Raw genomic sequence first — 18,143 nt, forward strand, 5'->3', positions numbered from 1 at the left:
GTGGAGGTTCACAAAATGCACATGTATAAACCTTTCGTCCATCACCTTAGTGACATGTAATAATTTTGTAAAGGTTACAATGATGCACTATTTAGAAGTAGCAGTTATTAAACTCTCAAAGAATATGTTGCAAAGTGGAAGGCACGGATCGAATTCCTCATGACATTCATCCCTCTCCACCCATAACGCTCTCATCGTCTGCTAAATGGACCAAAATGATGTTTGGAATTGCTTGTTGCTGCAATTGTTATTCTAGGTTGGTTTGTTTGCTGCTACTATTACTTAAGATTATTGATATTGCTAATTTTTCTGGTTCAGAAACATAAATTTACTCGGAGTAATACCGGCCCCATGTCATGAGCTCATGCGCAATTCTCAAATGATCCATCTTTTTTCTCATGAGCGTTCATTGTCTCACGACACAGTTTCTCATGATCAATGTTTTCTCCCGTTGCAACGCACGGGCATTTGTGCTAGTCTTTCCCTAATAATAAAGCACGAATTGACTCCGTGGGTTCACTGTCACAATACGCTTCTTCTCGTGAATTTACGCTTTCACTTTGAATTTAAATATATACATGAGGTGGTACTAAAAAATCGCTTGGTTCGTCCGTCCGTTTTCCCCTTCTTTTCTCTTTGGTAGGCGTTGGGTCACCCGTCGCCCACCTGGGCCACAGCCCGTAGAATCCAGACGAGACACGATGGGAGCCGGCCCAGTCAATCAAGAGAGGAGGCAAAAACTTCCGCTGATCGTACTCCCTACTTCGGTAGGTCCTCGATGGCATCGAACAGAGCTAGCCCATTATTGTGTACAGAAAACTGATTTGAACTGCTATCAAAAGTACCACCTCGCTTTGTTATGTCCCATCATACCAATTTATATAGGTCATTGAATTAAAATTCGTAAGAAGCCTCGAGCGTACATGGATCAACATGAGATACATCTTTGAGATGAAAAGCGGATGCAAACGACCTGGCTAGGGTATTCGTCATCCTCGCAACACCAGCATCCGCCGTCACCCCGCCCGCCGGTCGCCGTCAATAGCATCAGATGCTTCCGGTGAGCGGCCTTGCATCGGATGCTTCTGGCGAGCAACCCCGCGTGGCTGGCGCTCCCGCCGGCGACCAGCCTTGCTTTTGCAGCCGCCCCATTGTTGCTACCCCCCATACGAGAGAGTCGCGCGAGAACGCTCGCCGCTGCTGCAACTTCTCGCCGCCGTCAGCTAATTTCCGTCAAACACACCATGGCTGGATTTGTGCTTGCAGAGAGAGCATGGTTGTTGCTGGATATGGCGCGAGCTTGCACAAGCCTTGGCGGTGGCTCTTGCTTGCGCATCAGTGGGGTTCCAGAGATAAGGGGAGAGAAGGGAGGAAGGAAATTGGGGATGACGGGGACAAGAAGGGACGGCTATGAAGATAAGGTCGACGAGGGACAGTGGTGCGTGCGCCAGACGACACGCATCACCCGCGCGAGACGACTGGTGGGACAAGCCTATGGCCGCTTTTCGCGCAAAAAAAGTGTACGGCCGCTTGAAAACAAGCAATTCCCGTAGGATAGGATTAGATTTAGCTAGATTTGGTAATACTCCTATATAACTAGGTAACCTCGTGTAAACTTTCAACTAAATCAAATCATCGTGCATGCATTTTTACATAATTGCCGGGTTTGGTACGACATTCTTTTTTAAGTTGGATTTGCATATGTTTGTGTTTTTTATGTACTCATACTTTTTTATGTACTCATACTAACTACACAGGTCACGACACATACGGCACAAACATATATGTCTAGACGTCCAATGAAATAAACACATAAATTATCTTCGGGAGCTGCTGATCTCGATGTCAAAACATAGGCATTTACGTGTTATGGCCACGGCTGATCTCGATTTATACGAGTGCATAATAAATCATCAATGTCAAAACATAGGCATTTACATGTTATGGCCACAGAGTGTTTAGTTGTTCTCAATAAAGCTAAAGCTGTTGTTCCGAATCAGAAAGAAGATGCAATGTTTGATGTCCCTGAAGATGGTTACGTTGAAGGTGTGGTATGGAGGAACATGGCAACCACCTTAAACATCCTTTTGACACAAAATTGATGCTATGGAGAAAAAAGAACAATTGCATCCAGATAAAATTATTTTGGAAGTGTTGTATATATATGATATTTTTACTGTCTAATGTCAATACAATACTTAATCTGCTGGTGTGGTATATGCTTTGTCACTAGGCATTAACAGACTGATCTACAACATCGTACTGAAATTTGTCGGACAAAAAACATGGTGTATATAGCAATGCTCTTACTTTAATATCATTTTTCCACTTTGTAAATTACTTCAAAAAACATGATACTCTAGCACGCAAACAACACATATATTATTATACTTATGTCTAGCGTAATTAAATTTATTTATAAGTCGCTACATATGCTCTATTTATGATGCAAAATTTATATTAGCTTTTAATTAACACCAGATTCATACAGTATACATGCAGGCAAGCAATTTTGATGGCAATCTCGAGTCATGGATGCTAAGAAACAAAAAAGGAAAAGAGATAGAGAGCAGTATGCACAGATGACCAGTGAAGATAAATAGGAAAAACTGAAAAACCGTCGTAAAGCCTATCATTTCAAAAAAGAATTAAATATTGGCCCTAGTTGCAAAAAATACACACAAGGGACGAAGAAATATTCAAACATGAAGCCAACACAGAAGATAAAAGGATGCACACGGGAAAGGCAGAAATAGACAAATATGCAACCAGAATAAAAAAAAGAAAGCTAGAATAGAACAAATTACAGCTAACCGTGAATTGAGACGCAACACACTAAACAAAAATTCAAGTGTGATGGAGAATCTGCATATGAACCACAGAACAGAATAGTACATGAATGAGGACTTCACGATTAGCATGCACATACACAACATGCTTGGACGTTAAGCGAAGTATACGCCATTTTTACTATATGATATCAGTAACTCAACATAATTGTCGTGTGTATGATTTTTTTATTATCAGTATGATGCTTCATTTACTTGTGAGAAAACGTCATATTGAAGTCAGATGAAAGACATCATGTGTTCTTTTACTTCAAAATCATTTGAATTAGTAACTGAACTCTTGAAGAATGTGCTTTAAAGTCAAGAAAAATGCACCCCGTAGCAACGCACGGGTATGTTTCCTAGTGATTACCAAAAATACTTGCTACTACGTAAAGGTACACTTGACTACTCATGTACGTGTGTGATAAGCACCGGATAGCACTTGCTGAATATCAATTATGTAATACAGTGAGAGTATCCATCTTCGTCGTAAACATACTGGCCATGAGAACATTTTAAGCACTGAGGGAATATATATGTTATAATGACACAAAGATAGACCAATATATGGAATACACCCTTGCATACCTCTTTTCCTTCGGCTACAAAGGATACCCTCGGATCTGTCATCGTTATTGGACTGAGCGAGGAAACAGTTAAGCATACAGGAATTATCTAATTAATGGAGCGACATGTAGGATCACATACTAATAAACTTGGTCAGTGTCATCTACACTCGGTCATTCAGTCTCCCCCTCATTAGATTTTCTAAAAGAGAACCTCCTCTCTGAATTCTATTAACAGAAACCAAAAGTTCATCTACAGCATGAAGAAAACTAAAAAGGGAAGAAGAAAACAGAAATAGGAACATTCAGGTAACCACAGAGGGCACCCAAAACCCATAGATATCTAGGATCCGGGGTTTGCCCTTTCAGCAGCTGCGCAATAGAAACAAAATATTTCATCGCTAGATGAGAGTGAACATACTCGCAAAAGCAGTCACCAACAAGCAGGAACAGTCCACAAATGGCAAGAGTGGCTTTAAAGTTTGATTCCTCTGTTCACTTTAATTGCTTTTAAGCTGCCAGTCAAACGACTCTAGGTCGCCATCTTTGAGATGCTCGAAAGACATGATTTGTCACTTGCTCGAAGAGCTTTACTCCCCAAATCAGCACTAATCTGCAAAATTGACCATCAGTTTAACCAAATAACAAACCACATGAATCAGAACAAAAGTATCAGACACCGCATTTATTCTCAAAACAGGCCTCATTCATAAACCTCCAAATCGTCAATACAGCAGCCAACCCCACTGCAATACAAAAAATTGTCTTGATTTTTTCAATCTAAGCCCTCAGAACCTAAAGAAGTCATGATCACTATAAGGTACAGTTTTTCAGATTAAAAGTGAATTGCAAAATGGTTGAGATCAACTAAGTAGCCCATCTCCGCCATGTAACTAACATGCTTTATTGTTGTTCCACAGTTGAAAAGTATCTCCCCAAAGAGTCCATGTAAATCGCACTGATTCCCATATGATTTTAGGTTTAATGTAGCTGATTTGAACATTAACAAAACAATCACTGAAATAAGACTGACATATTGAATAGAAATATAGTTTGTGAACAATATGCTCGGGACAGATTCGGTAAGAGAAGAACAATCAAATAATATGACTTGTACCATTCACACTTAAAACTGACTAACAGAAAGGAAACCAGGAATAATTTTCCAACAATGTAATCATCAGGGATTCAACATCAAACACAGCTAACCCTACAGTTTGCGCTCAGTATGATCAATACGAATTCGACATGACAACCACAATTGAACATGACGACTTGCAGGATTCACACATAAACTGCATAACGGATAGGAAACCATCTTAATAAACTGATATAAACTTAACAGATGAGATTGGAAGATGGAGAAGAAAGGGTCAGGGGAGAGGTTCAATTGGGTTGGTGCCTTTTTGAGATCAATATGCTCCTATACCTGGGTGGGGATGTCATGGCCTCAGCGGAGATCCGTGTAGGATTACGGGGCGCAGACGCGGGGCGCCTCGGTGGGGATGTCATGATGATCAATTGTATTTTACATATGAAAGGGGATTTATTCGGCCAAGAAATAAATAACTAAAAACTTCAGTAAAACGAAGGATAGGTTATGATGCATGGTACTGATTAAACCACATATATCAATGTACATACTTTTTTGTAGGCGCAAAAAGTAGGAGGTAATAAGCTACGTACCAGGTTGAAGCTCCCTACACATCCAAGGAATAAGGCCATCACAATCATCTATATTCAGCAAGTGCACACCGGCATCAGAGTTCTTGCCTGATCGTGACATGCCGCCATTCTCCAGTTACATATGATGTAATATGTATTCCGTCCCAACATAAGTGGGATGGAGGGAGTACTTGTTTACGAAGAACAATTTTCTTCTGTAATTACAATGCACGCACATCTTAGATGAGGTTCAACTGAATCTCAGTTCTATAAATTATGTAAAGATGCGAATTGGTGGCACCTTATTCTTCTTTTTCTTTTCTCTCGACGGGTTCCATCTATTCATCTGGACCATGCACCATCTCCCATAATTATGCCTTCAATCAATAAGCATGTGCATGCACAACCCTTTTGTCCCACTAATAGTTGTAGCAGCCCATGAGCCGTACCTGATCACCTTGAACCTAGTATGAAAAAGGAAAACATGTGAAGAATTTCTTCGTAATATACATGAGAAGATATATAAACTTCTTCCTATTCCTTGACTGAATATTTAGCACTGTATTTTTTTGTTTGACATTCGGATCTTCACTTCTATTCATTATAATCTGAATGGTGCTCATAGTCTATTATGTTCATAGTCTATTATGCTCATATGGTAGTCCGATTGAATTCCACCATTCCAATTAGTCTCCAGAAGCATCTTAAGCCACAACTACTTATTAGTCAGGCCTTGCAAGATATTATGTACTATATTTGTAAACTAATATAAGATTTTTTAGATCACAATTAGTTTACAGAGGGAGTACAACTCTAGCATATTTGCACATGATGATCTCATAAGAGGAGGAAGAACACATGCCTGCAAGGACAGATGAGACGTCCAGGGGATCTCGTGCTTGAGAGATCCTAGACAAATCTGCGATGTTCCCCTGAGGGAGAGAGTCGCGGATAGTGGACTCCTCTTCCCCATGAACCCCACTATCATCCTTTCTCCTCCCTCTTCCAGGAAATCCACCTCAAATTCCATGGATTCCTAACGGGGGTCGCTCGAATTGACGGCTGGTTGCTCGGATTGGGTGCCGCGAGCTTGAAGATTGCAGGAGGTTGAAGACCGAGGAGGCTCAGAGTGGCGCCGAAGAAGACGGGGGCAGGTGCAGAGGGCAAGGAGATAGGGCGATAGACGACCGCGGAAGATGACCGGCCGCGCGTGCGGTGGCGATGGCGGCGGCAGTGCCGTACGTGTTTAGGCATCGAGGAGGAGAGGCCGTGCTAGTGGGTTTCTTTTTATAGAAAGATCTGCTCCCCCGTGCGTCAGCCCAACCCACGAACGAAACGTTTTTTCACCGTTGACATCGGATAGAAAAACGATGGCAACATTAGTACCAGCTCGCGTATATGTATTAAATTCAAACTGAAAGCGTAAATTCATAGGAAGAAAGCGTATTGTGACGGTGAACAAGAGCCCGTGCGTTGCAACGGGTTAAAGAAACCACCAAAATTTGATGGGCCAAAAAAATGCATTAGCAATTGTAGGAAGTAAAACACATTTATAGAAGGACCAACATCCCAAATAATAGATCTTCAATCAAATTTCCAATAGTCAAATCATCCTCCGACAACACTGATATGGAAAGCTTAATTAGATATTTTAATGGCAGATTAATTAGAGAAATATTCAACAGAACTCACAACAAAAACCCAAAATGTCAATATCCACCACTGTGTTGCATAGCTATTGTTCTTTTGGGATCATCATTGCATACTTTTAGAGCACCGTAATGCTGGCTATCACCATATTTTTTGATGATTCAGTTTATAATGCATGTTCAGAAATGCAAGCTCACCTTCTCCATGCATGGCCTCAACCGAGACTACGAGTCTACGATTGAGGAACAAAAATAAAAGAAGACCCGATCATCAGTTGAATAAAGTAAATACATGTGAACAATATAAAATTGACCAGAGGTATATTCGGCTATCTTACCATGAATAAAGAAGACCCAATATGAATTGCTACATATTTTATGGGATTGGAGAAAACAACGGGGTACACATATGTAGGCACCACAACTGCTCCTGATATGTACCACGTCCTCCTTTACCTCTCTGCCCCATCCAAGCGCATCCCATCTAAAGCACCCTGCCGGCTTCACCCTCGGCCTGCACCTCTCCGCTGCCTGGCTTTCGTAGCCGGCCACGGCGCACTGCACGAGCAGGCCGTCCTGGTCAACACAGCAGCGCGGCCGTGGGTTTGATAGCGCCTCCCAGGGCCTGAAGCCAAGTGCACCTGACCATGCAAACGTTGCACTGGCACCTCCTCGAACCAGCACCACCGCCCCGACATCACCCATCTACTCACTCCTAATCCTACTTTGCTAGGTGCAGCTAGCATATCTATTCATCTGTATGTAATTAAGCTAATTGATAACTGAAGAAAGAGCAGAATATATGAAACTACAAGAATTACTCCAGCATCATGTCCAAAAATTACTGTAACCAAGTTCAAGCCACCATGTTCAGGTGTATGTAGTCAGCAACATGAGATTTCCTGGTTCAATCCTTTTCTAGTAACAACAAATTTTTAGAAAAAAATAGACTGAAACATGGGCTTGTATCGCTGATTACCTGAAACATAATGCAAAATACATAAAAACATACAAAGTAGTTGGTTTAAAGACTCTAGTGCATATCAGCCAAGCTGAAATTATGAGCAATTAGAAAAAATAAAATGAAACAGGGGTAGATCCGAGGGGGGCAAATCAGTTGCATTCATTATACAGCAGTGCAAACAAAGGAAAATCAGATGAATTCACCGATCATACAGTGGTCTACCAACTACAGTAACATCAAAAACAACTACTTGAGGAACATAGGCACCACAAGTTCACAACCAAAGCAGCAGGGCTGTTTTTGAGGGGGGCGAGGCATTACATACCTTTGCTGTAGCCGCGATATTAGACGGCTCGACGGATGTTCTTCTACCTCCGGCGAAGTCAAAGGCGACATGATGCTTTTCTCGTCCAAGTATTCCGAGATTTGATGGATTTTCCGGTCCAAGTACGCAACCTGATGGAGATTCCGGTCGAGGACCCTTCCTTCTTATAGGAGGGAAGTCCAATCCGGGTCAGGCAATCCATTGATTTGTGTTGGAGAAGGACAGTAGGACACGGTCACGAATTCAATCCAAATCAGACACGGAGCAGGATATCGGAGATTAAGAAGCTTACGTCGATGGAGGCCTGATTGGTTAGATCGTAGAGGACTGGCAGTGGAGACTCGATGTTACACAATGAAGCGAGCAAAATCGACGCCAACCACCAATCTGTATCATCCCATTCCCAGGTTGATGAAATCTATGCTGGAGATTTTGTAAGGATCAGCATTCAAACACAGAGCGGATCGAATAGGGCGAACGAAAGCGAGCAAGCGAGTAGAGAAACAGACTCACTTTTGCACGATGGCAACGCGGCCCTCTCGATGACGGCCGGGCGCACGGCGGCAGCCTCCTCGGGGGCCGTGAGGCGGGAGGTCCATCCCTTGAGAACCTGGGGGCCCCACGTCTCACCGACGGCGGTGAGCTGCATGACGCAGGTCCAGAGCAACATGGTCATGGCGGCGCGCACCATCCAGAGCTTCATCCGCGACCGTGCTGCGGACGACGACGGCGCTGGTGCACGGCATACTCACCATGCCTCCTCCACGAATGCTCTCCCTCCACCAGCAGTTCGAGCGCTCGCGCAGGGCGCGGTAGCCGCCGGCGACCGCGCAGACGGACGACGACGCGTAGGTGGTGTGGAGGAATAAGTCGGAGAGCGCCACGCCGCCCTTCACCTTCTTGTCCTTCGCCGCCGCTCTGGAAAGGAAGCGGATAAGACACACTAAGGGGAAGGAGCACTGCGGGTTGAATATTCCAAATGACAGGGGTTTTATGCAAAAACGAATAATTATTTTCAGCAGATTTTTGGGCCACTGCCCAGCGGATGGACGGACGGGCTGAGGGCCAAGTGGCAACGCTTCAGCCATGTGAGACGATCTTAGGGCAAGGCACAGGTAGTAGTGCGGACGACAGATCATGTACCTACGAAAATTTAGCGACATGGTTCCCGAATTAGTACCACCTCGCATATATGTTTTCAATTTAAACTGAAAGCGTAAATTCACAGGAAAAAAGTGTATTGTGACGGTGAACCCATGGAGTCAATCCGTGCTTTATTATTAGGGATAGACTAGTAAATATGCCCTTGCTTGCTACGGGTTGTTGTCCAAACCATGAACTATAGCACGTGCATTGCAACAGTTTTACAAAATTAGTTATAGTTAGTTTACTTGTTATTTCATCAGATACATATTGCAAAAATAAAAATAACAGCTTATCAATAATCCAGAGAAATATATGCCACTTCCATTGATTATATAGGAACTGGTCAAAATTTATTATTAGATTTGGATCGAGATAAACTACTTTAGTTTCCCGAAAAGCAAAAAACTCCCTTCAAAGTGTAGAATTAACTCTACATAAGATGCTCAATGGAAGCAAACATTTGTTATTTGTATAAGTCTATGCAAAACAAACTCACTGAAGTTACTCACCAAGATGCCCGATGCAATTCCAAAGCAGAAAACGGAATACAAACTCGTAAAACTCACAACAATATCTGTATGCAAAGCCTCACAAGAGGTTTCTGCAATCTCACAAGATGCTGGGTTTAGTCTAGACGATCTTCTTCACAAGCATATTTTGTAAGCAACTACTACCTTTGATCCTCATGATGCAATGATTGCACACCAGGTTTGTAGCTCTATTGGAATGTGTTGGTCTCGTTTATACCTTCGCATGATTGCGACTTTGGTTTACTTGTGCATGTATTCAGCGATGTACTGAATGTAAATAAGGCTATTTAGTGCCAGTCTGCCATTGCTTCTCAAGGCTTTAGTAAACAGACATATAATACCTCTTATTTATTTTATCTAAAGGTTCTTGTCAGATTCACAATGTGAAAAATTGACAAAAAACTGACATTAAAATTTCTAAAAGTGGACAACTAAAGGAAATGTACAAACAAAATTTAATTTGTGTCAAGTAGGTCAAACCAGAACTATAAAATGTCATTTCTGAAATGTTTGCCAAGTATGTTATCAACATAAGAAAGGAGCCTTGCACTGTGTTTTGACTGAAAGGTGCACATTGGTGACCTTAATGTAAATAACATGTCTTAAAATAGTTCATGCAAGGGCTATAAAAACATATGAAGAACATAACCCTTCCAAGGTCAAATGGAATTTTGAACCATTATCATAACCATGAAGATTCGAATCCCCAAAAATAGGGCAGTATTAAGATGTAGATTTCTAGAGTCGTTACACTGTTGTTTGTATCCCTATGGAAAACAAAATTTGAGTACAATTAAATCCTATTAACCTACTACAATAATTCAAAATAATCAACTAAATTGCATTTACTGAACATGAGAACTTATTCTTGGAAGATGTCAGAAAGGAGATCAAACACCATCAACAATAGGCTGTTTAGAAAATAAATGTCATGTCAACTGGCATAGAAAATCTTTAAATCATGTTTGACATGAAAATTTGGCTATTACAAATGGCAACTAAATTACACCTGAGAAAGAAAACATCAAGAAGCTAGAGAGAACGGACATGAAAGAACCACCTGAACATACAATTGCACCAACAGGATAGAAATCCATCTCCATCGATCAAACTTGTTTTCACCCTGTCGTACGTAGTGGAGTACACATACGGCATATCTGATGCCATCGGTTCATCAATTGATTCAAAAGAAAAGTTCCGACCAAGCATGCATGAGCACATCCCAGGAGCTCCTAGCATTGACTTCCAACACCTATAACAGATTTTAATACCATGGAGCAGTATTTTCCATATGAGATCATCCTCACCTACTGGTCCAGTCACATGAATTTTTACAAGCCAATGCAACTTTTAACTCTCGGACTGAAACCACAAAGCTATAGGCCTGAAGAACAAAAGGCAAAAATCCTCAAATTAACTGACCGGCCACTTGTACTAGAATAACATATCTCTCCGTAGCGCATTATAGCATCATGTTAAACCAACCGGTGGCTAACATACCAGCTTTGACCAATCAAAAATAGATCCCATAGGAATCCCCAAAGAGCAACACTACAGCAGCAGATTACAACCTGATCAGAGATGCCAGCCCAAGGGCAAGGAGAGGAGGGCATACCTCGGTGGTGGTCGTCGAATCCTCATCTACTGGCCTACCTGTAGCTCGTCCAGAGAATATCGTAGATGTTGCTGCAAGAGCCCGACCCTCCGCACCGATGACCAGCAGTCCACCTGCAAGAGGGCGCAGGTGGAGGCTATGATGGCCCTCGTTGACGATGTCGCCTACCTCGCCGGCACCTAGCTCGCCACTGCCAAGGCCCACTGCAACATCAAACAACCAACAACGCTAAATTTTCCAATTGAAAGAAGCAAAGATTATTTAACAACAATAATTTTTTATCTCAAATTCAACATCCTTCAGAGCACCAGGGTCTCTATCTCTCTGTCAATCTAAAGTTTCAAACGGTCCAATGCCAAAGCCACATAAAGTCACCACAAGCTTATCTTCTAATGTTTCGATTCGAAAGAAATCCCAAGAATTTCAGGTATCATTGACCTGAGCATGGAAGACAAAGCTTGTAAATGTCATGGTGATTTCACTCCTAATCGATGGCAGAATTCGTTTGAGAAATATATGCACAACAGAGGTACCGGAAAAATGATATAAACTGACCACGTCTAGGATTCTGATCTACAAAAATAGAAGACTTAATGTTTCTGGCTTGCTTTGAACTGATGCACCAAATGAAAACATTTGATGTGCCCTCCTATATAATAATTAGAAAACATAATTCTTTTACGAAGAAGAATAAATATTGTGTGTTGGACCATTCGGGTCGTTGGCATCAATTGTCAGTATTTTTTTACACTTCCGCTTCGTAGACCCCCTCTAACACAAGGAGGGCCGAGATTGCTCGATACCCCTTCGTAACGAGGGGCATGATGGGCATATTTTTTAGAAGTGCCCACCCGCCCGCCCGCCCGGTCGCGGCGTATACATATACAATTACAGCGGGTTATTTTTTCCGGGATTGACATAGCGTCAATTACGCCGCGGGCGAGCATGCATGGCGCTGTTATCGTGCCGCTTCCATTGCGCTGCGGGCGCGCATGCATGCACGGCGCTGTTATCGTGTCGCTTCCCCCGCTGAGGCGCTGCCGCGCTGCCCGCCTGCCCCGCTGCCGCGCTGCCGGCTGCCGCCTCGCATGCCTCGCCTCGTTTGCCGCGCCCGTCCAACGCCCCCGACGCGTCTAACCACCCCAACCCCGCCTCTCCTCTTAGAAACCGCCCCGACCCCGCCTCTCCTCTTAGAAACCGCCCTCACCCCGTGTTGTCCGATCGATCTCCGGCGGCGCAACTCTCTCCGGCGTGATGCCTCGTGGGCGTGGATGTTTCAGCCGGCGTTGGTTCGGTTGTGGGGGCAGCAGTGGAGGCGCAGGGAGCAGTCGTCGGGTGGGAGGCGACGGTGGAGGCGGCGGCAGCGGCGGTGGACACGTCGGCAGCGGTGGTGGACGCGGCGCCGCGCCCGGCGGTCTGTGGCCCTCTAGCCTCACCGGGCCGCAGACCGTGGATATCTACCGGCACGGCATCCCCGTGCCGCCGTCGTGTCACCTAGCACATGGCTGGCACATGACGAGCACCGGCTATGCCACGCCTGGGCCGGCACAACCCGGTCCATGGAATCCCGAAGGTCGCCTGAACTTTTGGCAAGGCCACGACTTCGACACCGTGGTCAGCTTCTACAAGTCTCGGGGCATCCGCGCGGACGCTCCAAACGCGCCCCTCGCGCCCCCCGCCGTCCCGGTCGTGCAGGCCCGTGCCGCTCGGCGCGCTCGCGCAGGCGCCCCGGCTAATCCCGCTGCCGCGGCCCGCTGCTCCATCAGGCGCCCCTGAGTTTCAGATCCCGCCGGAACTGGCGCCGATGCAAGAGGAGGGCGACCCGTTGGAGTTGCCGGGTTTGATCCGCGCGATCTAGAACTCCACGTCGGAGACCGGTTGGATGCCGCCGGTGGATATTGTTGACCCGAGGGACCCGACAGATGAGCTGGGATACTGGCAGGCGATTAGGGACTCGACCGATACACTAGCGCAGGAGTCGGCTACCTTGGAGGAATTTTTCGGATACTTGGGCAGTTCTGATGACTCAGACGGCGGCGAAGACGGCGGTGAAGACGGCGGCCAGACCGTAGTGGTTGATCTTCTGAGTAGCGAGGAGGAGTAGTTAGATTTGTTTTAGTGTTAATATTTTTTCATGTAAAATTTCGTTCAAATGTAAAATATCCTAAATATGAACGAAATTATGTTGCTTCAATGAGTAATGGAATGGTTGTATAATAAACAGGTCTTCGAATAGTAGACGCCCGGTGATAAGTTGAGCTCTCACGGAATCAATAAAAAGCCCCACATCACTGACATTTATCGAAAGCACGCACCACCGACGACAGCGCACACATATGCATGTGCCATGCACGCAAACGCACGCATACAGCACGGGGTGCACCTAACAGCACCAAGCGCACGTGCATGCGCCATGCACGCAAACACGAGGGTACGCCATAGGGTGCACCTAATACGAACACTGCACTGCACGCAACCTCAGCAGGAAAAGATGAAGTAAACACATGAAAATTGTTATTAATGGGATATTTTGATTTTGTAAAAATATGAAGTAAACACATGAAAGTAAAAATATGAGGCAAACACATGAAATACCGGCAAAAAAATGTTATTAATGGGATATTATGATTTTGTAAAAATATGAAGTAAACACATGAAAGTTAAAAGATGAGGTAAACACATGAAATACCGGCAAAAAATTTAAGTTATTTAAAAAAAAGCCCAACCACCGATGCTGAGCCATAGTAGCTTACAGAATATACCCATATCAAGCCCGAAGGCGACTCGGGCGGCTGATTGAGCCCACTAAAGGGCCCAGCATCGGGGTGCAACAGGACAGTGGTGAGTAATAGCAGATGAGTTCGAAAGAGGGGGCGGAGGCAGCTATTTAAGTCGCTCCTCGCGCCCCTCCGCTTCCGAGGTGGGACTAAAATCGCGCCGTGCACGCGTCCCTCAGTGCACGCGGCCGCCGCAGGGCTCATGAGGCCGTTTTCTGCGCTGTCACCGGCGGCCCAGTTCGGCCCATAGAGGCAGGGCGCCACTCGCCCCCTCCCACGGCCCACGGCCGACGCCCCTCTCCCCTCGCCCGCGCGGGGCAACACTACACGTTGCGGGAGACGTGTTGGAGGCGTGCATGGGGGCGGGAGATCGAGGAGGATGCGGTCGGGCGGCTCAGAGTCGCTGGGCGCGGGGAGCGAGGCTGATCCGGTCGGTGCGTGGTGGCGGGATCCGAGGGAGGCGCTGGTTGGGCAGCTGGGATCCGAGGGAGGCGCTGGTTGGCTGGCATGAGGTAGGTTCGATTCGGTGGGTGCGATCTTCTGTGCATGCGCGGGTTTGTGGCGACGTGTATGTGAAAAACATGCATGAGAGAATAATAACACGGCAAAAACATGGCATGAGACACGGCCGGGTGCGTTTTTTCACCACGTCGGTCAGCCCAGGTAGTATAACACATACAATGGCATTATCATCATAAAACGACAGCAAACAAAATAAACGGAATTTTGAAACTTCAGACTATTTCACATAGGACAGTACAAAATACAAATTTATTACATAAATATTTTGAGAAAACGTAAAGAAATCACTTATCAAGTTTTGTGGCACGCACTTCCGAATAAAAAACAGCATAGGTTATTCAGACAAGACTCGGGCAAGCACTTTCATTCTATGTGAAAAAAGTTTGGAATAATTAATGTGGAACAAACACATGAAATACGGACACATGCAAGATATGGACGGTGCTGGTTGCACTAGGGGTGCGTGATCGCATGCATGAAACGAAATAATTTTTTCCGAGGGTGTGTGCATGCCCAATGTAGGCCCTCACGCAAGATATGAACGCCATCGGACACCCTAACGCATGTCGCGTCACGTTCGGACAGTGTTTTAGGGTATTTTCACCGCAAAAACCGTAGAAAATGCATCAGACATCAAAAAATAATGAAAATTGTCGTGAATGCTCCCGATGGTGCCTGGAGTACGTGGAAAAAGTTAGGGGTCATTCGGTGTAGGCGAAAATAAAACGGCTTTGAGAGTAGCCAGACTGGCACACCCAAACAGAGCTCGTTGCACAAGGTGTACGTGATTGCATGCATGCAATTGCACGGAAGTGTGCAGATATGTGGGCACTGCCGACGTAGGGCCCCACACAAGGTTGGAACGAAAACTGACACAAAAAAACGTTATGTCACGTTCGGGGAGTGTTTCTGGCCATTTTCACTGGGAAAATCCTAGGAAATGCATCGAGCGCCGGAAAAATATGAAAATTGGCGTGGGTGCTATAGAGGGTGATGGAAACGTGTGTAAAAAGTCTCGTGCCATTCGGCGGAGTGAAAAGAAACGTAGTTGGGAACCCCCCCCCCCCCCTCCGGCAGAACGAAATCGGAGCTGGTTGCACTATGTCTACGTGATCGCATGCATGCAATTGCACCAAAGTGGGCGGACATGCGGGCACGGCCTACGTATGGCCCCACGCAAGATTGGAACTCAAACGGACACAAAACGAACGTTGCATCACGTCTGGCCAGTGTTTTACGGCATTAACACAGGGAAAATCCTAGGAAATGCATCGAGCGTCGGAAAAATATGCAAACTGGCGTGGGTGCTGTCGAGGGTGATGCCAACGTGCGGAAAAAGTTTCGTGCCATTTGGTGGAGTCAAAAAAAAAAGTAGTCGGGAACCCCCCTCCGGTAGACAGAAAAGAAGCTCGTTGCACTGGGGGTACGTGATCGCATGCATGCAATTGCACCAAAGTGGGCGGATATGCGGGCACGGCCTACATAGGGCCCCACGCAAGGTTGGAACGCAAACGGACACAAAACGAACGTTGCGTCACGTCCGGCCAGTGTTTCTGGCCATTTTCACCGGGAAAATCCTAGGAAATGCATCGAGCGCCGAAAAATATGAAAATTGGCGTGGGTGCTGTCGAGGGTGATGGAAACGTGTGGAAAAAGTTTCGTGCCATTTGGCGAAGTAAAAAAAATTATCTATCAATCAATGTATTTTCAATAATGATTGTTTTAAAAAACAGACGCAACTAATGATTGGAAAAAAACTAATGAACGGGTTCTTAGAAAAAAAATGAATAAGCCCGCGTACATGCATATCCATCGGGGGTCAAAGCCGCCTCCATGCCTCCACGATCTCCAGTCCACGCCGCCTCCACGCCTCGACGCCGCCTCCACGATCGCCTCTCCCGACGCCATCTAGGGCAAACGCCGCCCCCGACGCCACCTCACACCGCCTCCACGATCGCCTCCCCCAACGTCATCTGCGGCCGACGCCGCCCCCGACGCCGCCTCACGCCGCCTCCACGATCGCCTCCCCCGACGCCATCTGCGGCCGCCACCGCCCCCGACGCCAAGTCACGCCGACGCCGCCCCAACGCCCGCGACGGCCCTGACGCCATCTGCCACCGACGCCAGCTCACGCCGACGCACCACAGAGCGATTGCCCCAACACGATCTGCCTCGACGCCATCTGCGGCCGACGCCGTCGCCCCCGTTGCCACGTAACGCCGACGCCCCCAAGTTGGTGAACACAGATTCGGACTTACTTGCATGTTTCATGTGGTTTATCATGTATAATCTTGATTGTAGAATATTTTGTCCTAGATCAGTACAGTGTGTAGTTAGAGTTTGTTAGTTGATTGAGAGCGTGCTGCATGTGCCAGTCATTAAGTTAGTGCAGTAAGTACTGCGTAAATACATGCATGCATGAGTGGCTGATAGTTTTTCTTAGTTCTGTGAAAACCATCTAAGTGTTTGGCTATAGTGTAGTTTTGCTATAGTTTTGGTCATAATTATGCATGCACGACAGCTGATTCTAATTCAGTTTTTCTAGGTATATACAGCAGAAAAACCATGGTATAAAAAATAGTATGGTATCTTAAACCACACGTACCTGTTCTAGTCCAAACACCTCAAAGTATTACATACCAAAGATTTTTTCAGAAATCATAGTGTTTCTAAAAAAACTTTAAAATTATTTACAGGTTGCGACCGACGCCATCTGCCACCAACGCCACCGCGCCGTCGTCCCCCAGGGCCGGCCCTGATCCCATGGCACGAGGTACTATGCATTCATCATGTTTATCATGTGCCCATATAAAGTAGCTAACATTATTTTTGCTCCTATTCGTAGCGACGGTGGAGTACGGAGAGATTTTTTGTTCGGTTGAGAAGTGGTGTCTGTTGGTCAACAAACTAAACTCTAGGCAGAAAAAGCGTTTTGCAAGCACTAGTCTTGGAAAAATGCTGATGATACCTAGTGTGCTCATGCGCAAATGTTTGCTCTAGTTCATTATTAAATCCTATTCGTTGGACAGAAAAAGGTTCATCATGCATTCAAAAAATGGTGCGATATCATTGCGCACCGAAGATGTGTTTGACATTTTCGGGCTACAGAACAAGGGCAAAGATGCCATGAAAGCGCTAGGAAAAGGGGGGTTAAAGGCGAAGGTGAAGGTGCCTAGTCGCTTTTTAGATTCCAATACGGGGGAAATGATGATAGACGACCTGATTGAGAACATCGTTGCCAGTGGCACATACGATGATGATTTCCTCCGTAGAATGTTCTGGTTCTTCTAGGCATGGTTCTTGCACCGCAGTCCACGATAGAAGTTCCTAATGCTTATTACAAGTTAGTGCACGATGTGGAGGCCATCAAAGCATATAATTGGAATGCGTTTACGTTATGCGTTTGCGTGGAAGGCATCACAAAGACCTTATCAGATCTTACAAAATTTACTTGGCCGATCGGAAACCTTGCGCTCCTACAGGTAAATCTTATGTTATATTTGTTTCTTTCGAACTATAGTTTGTGAATTTTTTTTGCTAATATACTTCATGT

The 18,143-nt window shown here is 45.3% G+C and overlaps 1 long non-coding RNA gene across 6 annotated transcripts; it reads right to left on the bottom strand.

Moving 5' to 3' along the window:
* Positions 1-867: 867 nt before the first annotated feature.
* On the bottom strand, positions 868-8,954 carry LOC123086195 (uncharacterized). Of its 6 annotated transcripts, none has more exons than XR_006440652.1 (6): positions 8,514-8,952; positions 8,293-8,418; positions 8,001-8,160; positions 5,364-5,526; positions 5,084-5,277; positions 868-4,010 (listed from the first exon to the last, which is right to left on the bottom strand). It is a non-coding gene; the product is annotated as an uncharacterized lncRNA (long non-coding RNA). The 6 variants fall into 6 exon arrangements; XR_006440651.1 differs by having other exon boundaries at positions 8,001-8,163; XR_006440650.1 differs by having other exon boundaries at positions 8,293-8,423.
* Positions 8,955-18,143: the final 9,189 nt, after the last annotated feature.

Source organism: Triticum aestivum, chromosome 4A, assembly GCF_018294505.1.
Source record: "Triticum aestivum cultivar Chinese Spring chromosome 4A, IWGSC CS RefSeq v2.1, whole genome shotgun sequence".
NCBI lineage: Eukaryota > Viridiplantae > Streptophyta > Magnoliopsida > Poales > Poaceae > Triticum > Triticum aestivum.